The 11,806-nt window shown below is 42.6% G+C and overlaps 1 pseudogene; it reads left to right on the top strand.

Moving 5' to 3' along the window:
• The first annotated feature begins 898 nt into the window (after positions 1-898).
• LOC115144533 (ubiquitin carboxyl-terminal hydrolase 31-like) lies at positions 899-10,383 on the top strand (annotated as a pseudogene).
• Positions 10,384-11,806: the final 1,423 nt, after the last annotated feature.

The raw sequence follows: 11,806 nt of genomic DNA, 5'->3' as shown, positions 1-11,806 counted from the left end.
CACTTAACAAAAATATTTGTGTAATATATATGTTGTTTTTTTAACTGAAAATCAATCAATCTATCCAAACTGTGCAGCGGCCAATTGATGAATGGAAAGATTTAATGTTTAATGACGTTCAGAGATTGCCTTCGTTACTGGGTAAGCCTACAATGTAGGGAGGGATGTATTTTCTATTTATTGTGGTGTTGAAAACGCAAACCATGATATTGAAGTGCCCGAAGTCGGTATGCTTTTTTAAAATTGGTTTTGTGGTGCTTTGACACAGAAACCTCTTGGTGGAAAATTCATTGCATGTATTTTATAGAATCATAAATCTGGCATCAAAATGTTGATGAAACAGGCAGGGGGAGTGAGCTTGTCTGTGAACCCTCAACCTTCTGGCCCATAGCCCTGCGTGGTATCGACTGTGCCACAAAAGCCAGGAGGCAAAGTCAATATCCACATTTATAAACACAGGGTTGCTACAGCTATTGTTATTTGTTGTCATAAACATTATTTTGAGTTCATTCTATGAGGGGGGAGGGTGTTCAATTTATTTTACAGAACAAGGGGAGGGTCATGTGTAAATATTTGTAACTTTGGGGAGGGGGGCACCTTGAGTTGGACCAGCTCCTACCCCCTAGTAAATATCAATCTGCCCTAATCAAAGTGTATAGTATAAGTGCAGTTAGCATTATATTCCCTTAGGAGTCAAGTAAAAACAGTTTTTAATTCAAAGTACACTTATATAAATCCTATTACTAGTGTATGTCAACACTAATATTTGTTAATTCTTACAAGATCAGTCAGCATTGCAAACTCAACCAATCTGCATTAGCATAGTTAGCATTCCACACTCAACCAATATAATCCAATTTGGTGTGTCTGTGTGTCTGTGTGTGTGGTGTCCTCTCAGGATGGGGAGTGGAGGATGAAGATGCAGAACATGGTGAAGTTCCCTGTGATCGGGATGGACATGGCGCCCCATATGGTCAAGCGGAGCCAGAGCAGCTGGAGCCTGCCCTCGCACTGGTCGCCATGGAGACGACCTTACGGGATGGGCCGCGACCCAGAGGACTACCTGTATGACCTGTATGCTGTCTGTAACCACCACGGGACAATGGCGGGAGGTCATTACACAGGTTAGCTAACAACACACACATATGCACACACACTCTAATATGTTCCGGCAGCAGTAGGGATAGCAGTTCACAAGGTTGCTGACTCAAATCCCAATGGGATTAGGGGAGCCAGCAGCATAACACCCTGCATCCCACGACTGGCTTGCCTCTGAAACTAAGCAGGGTTGGTCCTGGTTGGTCCCTGGATGGGAGACCAGATGCTGCTGGCAGTGGTATTGGAGGGTCAGTTGGAGGCACTCTTCTCTGGTCCCCCCCAACAAATAATGATATCCCAATTCCACAGGGCAGTGTTGGGGACATTTCCCTGTGTATGGCGCTGTCTTTCGGATGGGATGTTAAATGAGTGTCCTGACTCTCTGTGGTCGCTAAAGATCCCATGGCACTTATTGTCAGCATAGTGTTAACCCTGGTGTTAACCCTGGTGTTCTGGCTAAATTCCATCATACCATCACGGCCACCTAATCATCCCCAGCTTCCAGTTGGCTCATTCATATCCCCTGTATCTATTCCCCAGGTTGTTGCTGTTTATGAGAATGTGTTCTCAGTCAACTTACCTTGTAAAATAAAAACATTGTGATGGGGATTTTTTTTAATACAGTTACACATTGCAATATAATTTGTATAAATAAAATAAAAATGCACCTTTATTTAACCAGGTAGGCCGGTTGAGAACAAGTTCACATTTACCACTGCGACCTGGCCAAGATAAAGCAAAAGCAGTGCGACAAAAACAACAACACAGAGTTACACATGGGATAAACAAACGTACAGTCAATAGCACAATACAGTTATATCGATCTGTAATCATCCTATAGCTTGTTCTCCATTTTCTTTTTAAATAGTGAGCCGACGTGTTTTGAGCACTCTTCTTTCCCTGGCTGATCAAAAGTCATTTTCTCCTGCTCTCTCGTCTCTCTCTGCAGCAGGCCTATAGTGAGCGTTTGGAACGTCAAATTGCAATTCTAAATGTATTGATTCGCAATACATTTAGAATTGTGAGAATCACAATACATATTGTATCGGCACCTAAGTAACCTGATAATATCATACCGTGTGGTCCATGTCAATTCCTAGCCCTAGTTACAATGCTGTTGTGCCCTTGAGGAAGTCACTTTCTCCACATATTGCTAAATATACAGTCCACCATACATAAAAAAAATGGAAGCAATACGTGTGCTTTTTCTATTAAAAAAAACGCATTAGGGAGGTGATTGGAATCCATATCCCCTGCTCCTTTTAGAAACTCAAATAATTCAAATCCACTGAATTATCTAGGTGACATGATCAATGACCTCTTTATCCCATCCTTATTCTGCAGCTCACTGCAAAAACTCCATCGATGGAATGTGGTACTGCTTTGACGACAGCGATGTCCAAGCCATATCTGACGATGACGTCTGCAAGCAGAACGCCTACATACTGTTTTATCAAAGACGGGCCACCATCCCTTCACGGTCTGCTAACAGCTCTGTTGCAGGTAAGAATATGCATTTGTTAAAAAAACAATTGAATTCACAATTCTATTGATTGCAAAGTTTTACAAACAACAAGATGCAACATTGTCATAGATTGTACAGGGCCCCAGACTAACTTTTTCCCTGGTGGCAACAGCCCATGATATGGTCGAACCCTCCCAAAAATATGGCGTCACGCAATAGAAAACATTTGTAAGCATCCTCGATTCAGTCTTATGTAGCAAACTTTTATTTTTTATTTTATTTTTTACATTGGATAAAAGTAAAGACTTCGAGCTAGAAAATGGTAAATCAGACACTGCAGTTGAGGAACAATGGGAGAGTAAATTCTGCTTTGAAAGTTGATAAACTTGTAACCTCACTTTTGAGAAAATGGCCCTTGAATGTTTTTGGTACACCTACCGGAGAGCTTTTCTTTCTCTACAACCATTCAGGATCGTTCACACCCTCTTAAGGCTTAGCAACTCCCATCTCTTTAAGGATTCACATGTGAGGCCATGTGCTAAACACACGCTATATCAAATTATATCTACGTTTATTTGTCACATGCACAGGATACAGAAGGTGTTAACGGTATACTGAAATGGTTACTTGTATAGTAGCAATATCAAAAACAGAAAGTGTCCAAATAAAAATATTGTTTAAATATTTTATAATTATAATAATATAATATAATAATTATTAGATGCTTACCAGACACACTTGTCTAAATTCATGGGTCATGTGAAGGAAATGCTATAACCACCCACCAGCCACATCTAGCAAAGTGGATGCGTCTCTATTGTCGAGACATGTACACATGTTCATGTAATCATCTGTCAAAGTGGAGTCTATTGTTTAGACATTTAGCTAGCTAGTTAAACAATGAACCGGCATAATCACAACTCATACTACTACCAATACAAACATTGTCAGCTGTAGTATGAATCTGCAGGAGGCTAAAGCTAACAAACTAGGTTCAATGTTAGCTAGCAGTGCAAATGGATTTCTGATTCGAATAATATTACTACACAGATCGTACACGTGACGTTAGCTAGCGAGCCAGCAAGCTAACATTCGCTAGCTAACTAACAGTATGCTTTAACTTGCAATAAAAATGACTTTCTGACCAAATTAGAGACTTATATCTGAAAATGTAGCTAGACTCTTACCCGTATACTTGGATGAATGCTTCACGGCAGACTGGAACCATTTAACTCCATTTTGTTTGTAGCTACATCTTGTTTGGACAGCGTTGTGTCAAGTCACTCCGGTTCACACTGACCGTGGCGTATGCAGAAAGTAGCCCATCACTTTTTCCAACTGCTAAATTCAGGGCATCAATGTTGTTGAGAAAAGTTGCAAAACTTTTGTAGTTCTCGCTAACTGGCTAACGTTATATCTTTCAAAAACGGCACTGTTGTCACGTTCTGACCTTTATTTCCTTTGTTTTGTCATTATTTAGTATGGTCAGGGCGTGAATTGGGTGGGCAGTCTATGTTTGCTTTTCTATGTTTTGGGGTATTTCTATGTTTCGGCCTAGTATGGTTCTCAATCAGAGGCAGGTGTCATTAGTTGTCTCTGATTGAGAATCATACTTAGGTAGCCTGGGTTTCACTGTGTGTTTGTGGGTGATTGTTCCTGTCTCTGTGTTTGCACCAGATAGGACTGTTTAGGTTTTCGCACATTTATTGTTTTGCTAGTTATTTCATGTCTAGTTCCTTGATTAAAGAACATGAATAACCACCACGCTGCATTTTGGTCCGCTTCTCCTTCACCACAGGAAAACCCTTACAACTGTAGAAAGGACTATCCACACATACTGAACAGCTCACATTATAGACAGAAGCATGCTACATGTCCAGCCCATCCATTATCTCAGCCAATCATGGCTAGTGGGAAGGTTGCTGACTTTTTCCGTGGCTAGACCAACTAGGCTCATAATTTTTTTTTTAATTCACATTTATGGATGGAATACACGTTTGTTATTAAGGCACATGAAATTCACATGTTCCATTCCAGTAAGCGTTTCTGCCAAAAACACTTTTTGATAAAAAATACATGTTTATGGGGCGGCAGGGTAGCCTACTGGTTAGAGCGTTGGACTAGTAACCGAAAGGTTGCAAGTTCAAATCCCCGAGCTGACAAGGTACAAATCTGTCGTTCTGCCCCTGAACAGGCAGTTAACCCACTGTTCCTAGGCCGTCATTGAAAATAAGAATTTGTTCTTAACTGACTTGCCTAGTAAAATAAAGGTAAAATAAAAAAATAAAATAAAAAATTCTGGAGCCCTGTAGTAGAATATCTGTCTCATTTGGTTTTCGTCCCACATCCAATCTCGCTGTAGAATTCATGTCCTCCCTGACTGAGACACATGAGTTAAAACCATAGACACATATACAGTACATAGAGGTAACTGCCAAAATAATGAGGGAAACAAAGTATATTAAAAGGTGTGGGTGTGGTTCCTGAGATAATTACCCGTCCTGCTGTGTTCCGGTTGAATTGGACAGATTTACAAGTTATCGCTGAAAAATGTAGTTCATTTAATCTGATTGTCATAATTCTAGCACGAAGTCCAGCACGCTATCGCCTGTGCCGAAATGTATTAATTGGGGTTGGGGCCATTTGTGGCTAAAAACACTTTATCAATTGGAATATTTAACATGTGGAAAAGGGAAACAGTATTATCATTAGTTTTTCACAAGCATAGCGGAATGGGCTATTAGCTGAACAACAGAATGTTCAACCTTTACTAAAGAATTGTCTAATAGGTGTGAAACCCCCCCCTCCCCAACTTGAGCTAGGTGTGAACCCCCCCAACTTTCAACAAATCATTTGTATCTACCTTTCCACATCTACCTACACACGTACAGTGGGGCAAAAAAGTATTTAGTCAGCCACCAATTGTGCAAGTTCTCCCACTTAAAAAGATGAGAGAGGCCTGTAATTTTCATCATAGGTACACTTCAACTATGACAGACAAAATGAGGGGAAAAAAACAGAAAATCACATTGTACGATTTTATTTGCAAATGATGGTGGAAAATAAGTATTAATAACAAAAGTTTATCTCAATACTTTGTTATATACCTTTTGTTGGCAATGACAGAGGTCAAACGTTTTCTGTAAGTCTTTACAAGGTTTTCACACTGTTGCTGGTATTTTGGCCCATTCCTCCATGCAGATCTCCTCTAGAGCAGTGATGTTTTGGGGCTGTTGCTGGGCAACACGGACTTTCAACTCCCTCCAAAGATTTTCTATGGGGTTGAGATCTGGAGACTGGCTAGGCCACTCCAGGACCTTGAAATGCTTCTTACGAAGCCACTCCTTTGTTGCCCGGGCGGTGTGTTTGGGATCATTGTCATGCTGAAAGACCCAGCCATGTTTCATCTTCAATGCCCTTGCTGATGGAAGGAGGTTTTCACTCAAAATCTCACGATGCATGGCCCCATTCATTCTTTCCTTTACACGGATCAGTCATCCTGGTCCCTTTGCAGAAAAACAGCCCCAAAGCATGATGTTTCCACCCCTATGCTTCACAGTAGGTATGGTATTCTTTGGATGCAACTCAGCATTCTTTGTCCTCCAAACACGACGAGTTGAGTTTTTACCAAAAAGTTATATTTTGGTTTCATCTGACCATATGACATTCTCCCAATCTTCTTCTGGATCATCCAAATGCTCTCTAGCAAACTTCAGACGGGCCTGAACATGTACTGGCTTAAGCAGGGGGACACGTCTGGCTCTGCAGGATTTGAGTCCCTGGCGGCGTAGTGTGTTACTGATGGTAGGCTTTGTTACTTTGGTCCCAGCTCTCTGCAGGTCATTCACTAGGTGCCATTAATATAGGTAACGAGTGGAGGACAGAGGAGCCTCTTAAAGAAGAAGTTACAGGTCTGTGAGAGCCAGAAATCTTGCTTGTTTGTCGGGGACCAAATACTTATTTTCCACCGTAATTTGCAAATAAATTCATTAAAAATCCTACAATGTGATTTTCTGGATTTTCTTCTCATTTTGTCTGTCATAGTTGAAGTGTATCCATGATGAAAATTACAGGCCTCTCTCATCTTTTTAAGTGGGAGAACTTGCACAATTGGTGGCTGACTAAATACTTTTTTGCCCCACTGTATCTACCTACACACGGTTAATGTTCTGGAAATATATATATATATATTGGTCATGGCTCCCGAATGGCCCCAGCGGTCTGAGGCACTGCATCTCGGTGCAAGAGGCTTTACTACAGTCCCTGGTTCGAATACAGGCTGTATCACATCCGGCCGTGATTGCGAGTGCCATAAGGCGGTGCACAATTGGCCCAGCGTCATCCAGATTTGGCCGGGGTAGGCCGTGATTGTAAATAAGAATTTGTTCTTACCTGTCTTGCTTAGTTAAATAAAGGTTACATTTTAAAAACAACTGGCAGCAACAGCAGCGTAATCAACAGGAGGTGAACAGTGTCTGGTGCTGAAAATACAACTAACTTGTTATGCAAGTGTTGCACACCAACAGATGGAGAGAACCTACACCAGTCGAGCAATTAATTTCAACAATAATCTTCATTTTAATTTGACTTTACAAACATCAAGAGGGCTTAATTGGAATCTATTTCTTTGTAGCCGAGACCTATATAAAATAATCCTGCTGTGTTCCAGTCGAATTGGACAGATTTACAAGTTATCGCTGGAAAATGTAGTTTAATTTCATATGATTGTCATAAGGTTCCATGACTTTGTCCACACAGGGCATCTGAACACACATAATACATTTTGATGATTTTTATTACATTTTGGGTGTTTTATTTAACTTTTGTACACCTGTGGTGTTCCCGGTCAAAAATGACCGGTCATTAGAAATGAATGGGTGAGACTACAATTAGTGTATAAAATAGAGTTCAGGCACATGCCCAATCATCAGATGGGCACACTTCCTCTCCCAGATCAAACACACATGCATGTGTGTTTGAGCACATACACACACCTCACTCCCCTTCTTGGCTTCCATGGCAACCCCCATGGGAACCTTTCCCTAATAGAATAACCCTCTTAAGGTGAATCTTTCCCCCACGGGAACCACACCTGTTGGCATTCTCACAAACAATCGCAACGTTGTTTCAATAGTATGTAGAAGGTTTCTCGCGGCTCTGGTATATAAAAGCTGTTTTGAGGCCTTGCTCACAATTCATTCTGTGGCAGCACAATGACCAAGCGATACACTGTATGTGAGGCTCTTGATCATATCTTTCATCATGACACTGGTGAGGAGGAGAGTCCTTGTTAAACTTTGACACAAAGTAATCTGTGATAAATAGCACAATATGTTTTATCTGAATATTTGTTACAGTCAAAATAATCCATACATTACGCTTTTTTTCAATCTCAAAAACGAGTTGTATGAGCTCAGGTCAATGAGGCCTACAGGCCATAAATAGCTAATAGAAGTTCAAAACTTGTAATGTTCACAAGAACTTAAGTTGTTAAAAAGATTTAACACAACATTAGGTGATAATATATGTATTTATAATCAGCTATAATTGGGTGGTCACTTTGGACGGGGAACACAGAATTAATTAACATGAAACAAACACAACAGGAGGGTTAAACAATTAATACATCCCAACATGCTTAGGGTCATGTCTAAAATGTCCAGTTGCCCATTATTTTGGCTACCATGGCTAGAAGAAGAGAGCTCAGTGACTTTGTAAGAGAGGACTCAAAGGAGCATAGGAGGTTTAAAATGTGTGTATGTCACCAGATCTCAACCCAATTGAACACTCATGGGAGATTCTGAAGCGGTGCCACGAGACAGCGTTCTCCACCACTGTCAATAAAACACCAACTCATGGAATTTCTCATGGAAGAATGGTATCGCATCTCTCCAATAGAGGTCCAGATACTTGTAGAATCTATGCCAAGGTGCATTGGAGTTGTTCTGGAAGCTCGTGGTGGCCCAACGCCTATTAAGAAACTTTGTTGGTGTGTCCTTTATTTTGGCAGTTACCTGTATGTGCACATATGATTTGTATAGTGTATATTAGGACTGCATGATATGGGCAAAAAAATAGAATAGTATTTAAAAAAAACAAATACTGCTATTGTGATCTGACTTGCGATGAAGGTCAAAATTATTTAATATCAGCCTTTACTAGCTTAAAACCTGCTGATAGAGGTGATGAACATGCAGGTTCTGAGTCCACTCAGTCTAGTACCAGCGCTTTAGTTTTATCTCTCTTTCCTCTTCTGTCGAGGAGGCTTCTCCACCCGCCTGGCAATGCGGAGCATCCAGAGACAGACCTTCTCTTTGCGCTCCAACATGGCCATCAGTGAGAACAGCTCCAAGACTTCCTGGTCCCTCTCAGCCAAGCTCCATCTGCGTTCCAACTCGCCCTCGCACTTCTCCCTGGAGTCTCACTCCTCCTCGCCCACCCTGGAGAGGATAGGCGAGGCAGCTGATGACAAGGTCTCCACCTCCTGCTTCAGCGGCTCTACGAAACCCGAGGTAAAGGTCGGAGGTAAGACACCCCTGGTGGTGGTGGAGGGTAATGCAGGGGCTAAAAGGCTCCTGGAGCAGGTGCTCTCCAAGCCTGTTCCCCAGGCAGAGCTGAGGAATTCCAGCCTGGCAGGAGGTAACAATAACGTGGCCACGATCGTGGAGCCAGGCAACCCGGGTCGAGGAACGGTCACTAAGGAGCCCAAACAATGAGGAGTGGGGGGAGGGGAGGGCGCTGGGGCCAGGAGAAGCTTGGCCAAAACTTTTGAAACCGAGAAGAGCCCCAAGAAGCGCCCGTCCAACCCCTCGCCTACCCCATCCCACACCTCCTCTGCGACCCACGTATCTTCTCCTTCTCGAATCCAAGCCAAAAGCATGGCGGCCACAGCATCCGACCTCAAAGAAAAAAGCGAGGATGCAGTCACCAAAACCAGCAAGACCTCCTCCGCCAAAACAGCCACCCCCTCCAAAAAGGAGCCCTTGCAGGCTCCAGAGACGTTGCACCCTGAAACCGCAAAACAAACGAAGGGCGGCTCCCCTGGGTCCCACAGTTGCTCGGCACACACCCCGAGGAAGACGTCGCCCAGCGGGACGGCGGAGAGGAGCTCTGTATCAGTGAGAACCAGAGCAGCCGAGAGGAGCGCCAGCCGGGAGACTTCACGGAACACCTCCGTGTCAGAGAGAGGGTTGAACAACGGCGGTTCCTCCTCCACGGCAAGTAGTGTGTCCCGGGGAGTGGAGTGGGGTGTCGCTGGCCGGGGCGAAAGCAGGGCGGGGCGAGGGCTGGAGGGAGGAGCACTAGCAGTAGCTCCTCCATGGCCAGCCTGCGATCGTCCAGTTTGGCCGCGGCACCAACAGCAGAGCCCCCCAGGGGATCTCAAAGGAACAGCAAGACTGGGGAAAGGGGGTTAACTTCTTCAAGAGTGCCCTGAGGCAGAAAGAGACATGCAAGTCCACGGACAGGGGTAAGCCCACCACAACAGCCCAAGCAGGGACAGGGGAGGCTAAAGGCAGCCTGGAGGAGGGGGCTGGGAGGGGGACTGGAGAGGGGGCGGGGGACGGAGCAGCCAAGAGGGCCCAGCAGGGGAACCCAGAGGCCCAGACGAACACGCCCACAGCCAAAGACAAGGAATCCTCCAAGACGTCGAACCCAGCCAAGCACTCAATACTGTCCTCCGCCAAGTCCAAGTCATTCGGATCGGAGATGGGTGTAGAAGAGAAAGCCTCTGCCAATGGGAAAAACCCCCGGAAAAGAAGTTGCAGCCATCCCGAAAGATCCTCATCAATTCGACACGAACCACCCAGAAACCCAAGTGAAATATCCTCGGGGACCCAAAAACGTTCTCTGTAGTGCAGCTCTAAGGTGTCTCAAACATCGAACCAGATCTCCTCTTCAGGAGAGACTTTTGAAAAGCACCTCTAGCTTTTCATTGGCCCCAAGCTGCCACATCTGACAGTCTGTCACTGTCCACTTTGTTATATAGTTATTTCATGGATTGAAAAGAACTTTGTATGGATTGCATTGTTAATTATTTTCTTGAAAAATGATATTAATCAAATGGATTATTTTATAGTATTATATAATTTTATGAACTTCACATGTAATTATACATTTTTTACCTGGTTCTGTAACATACTTTTAAGGAAGTTCGCTTGGGCAGACATTGAAATGAACTTGTGTAGTACATTTGTTAAGCAGTGAAATGATGACAAACCCTGTGAATCACACAATAGATCAAACATGGATTATTACTCAGTAACCAGAGCTAGTTAACGGGCTTCTTTGTACTTTTCAGAACTACCATATAGGGGTCCACTTTCAAATAGTTCAAAACATTCCACACCAGGCAGAGTATTTTCTTTGTACTTTTCAGAACTACCGTAGAGGGGTCCACTTTCAAATAGTTCAAAACATTCCACACCAGGCAGAGTATTTTCTTTGTACTTTTCAGAACTACCGTAGAGGGGTCCACTTTCAAATAGCTCAAAACATTCCACACCAGGCAGAGTATTTTCTTTCTACTTTTCAGAACTACTGTATAGGGGTCCACTTTCAAATAGCTCAAAACATTCCACACCAGGCAGAGTATTTTCTTTGTACTTTTCAGAACTACCATATAGGGGTCCACTTTCAAATAGTTCAAAACATTCCACACCAGGCAGAGTATTTTAATACATGGAACCATGAAACAAACACCAATACACATCATAATCCCTAATTAGATATAGTAGAGCTATCAGTGCAGGGAGAGTTATAATCCCAAACTGGTATTAGTTGTCCAGGACTGATCATCTCAATAGAGCAGCTCCATTTACAGATTTACATCATTAATCATTCCAGTTTCACAACTCTTGGTTGTCATGGTATTTAAACTTTTACTATGATTAAACAATCCCGATTTAACAATAGTGATTTTGTAACAACATTTTTCAAGTACACACTACCAGTCAAACGTTTTAGTAGACCTACTCATTCAAAGGTTTTTCTTTGTTTTTACTATTTTCTACATTGTAGAATAATAGTGAAGACATCAAACTATGAAATAACACATATGGAATCATGTAGTAACCAAAAAAAAGTGTTAAACAAATCAAAATATATTTTACATTTGAGATTCTTCAAATAGCCACCCTTTGCCTTGATGACAGCTTTGCATAGTCTTGGCATTATCTCAACCTGCTTCACCTGGAATGCTTTTCCAACAGTCTTGAAGGGGTTCCCACATATGTTGAGCACTCA

The sequence above is a fragment of the Oncorhynchus nerka genome, linkage group LG16 (genome assembly GCF_034236695.1).
Source record: "Oncorhynchus nerka isolate Pitt River linkage group LG16, Oner_Uvic_2.0, whole genome shotgun sequence".
Lineage (NCBI taxonomy): Eukaryota > Metazoa > Chordata > Actinopteri > Salmoniformes > Salmonidae > Oncorhynchus > Oncorhynchus nerka.
Note: the sequence above shows the minus strand (reverse complement) of the source record. Positions and strands in the feature narration are given on the sequence as shown.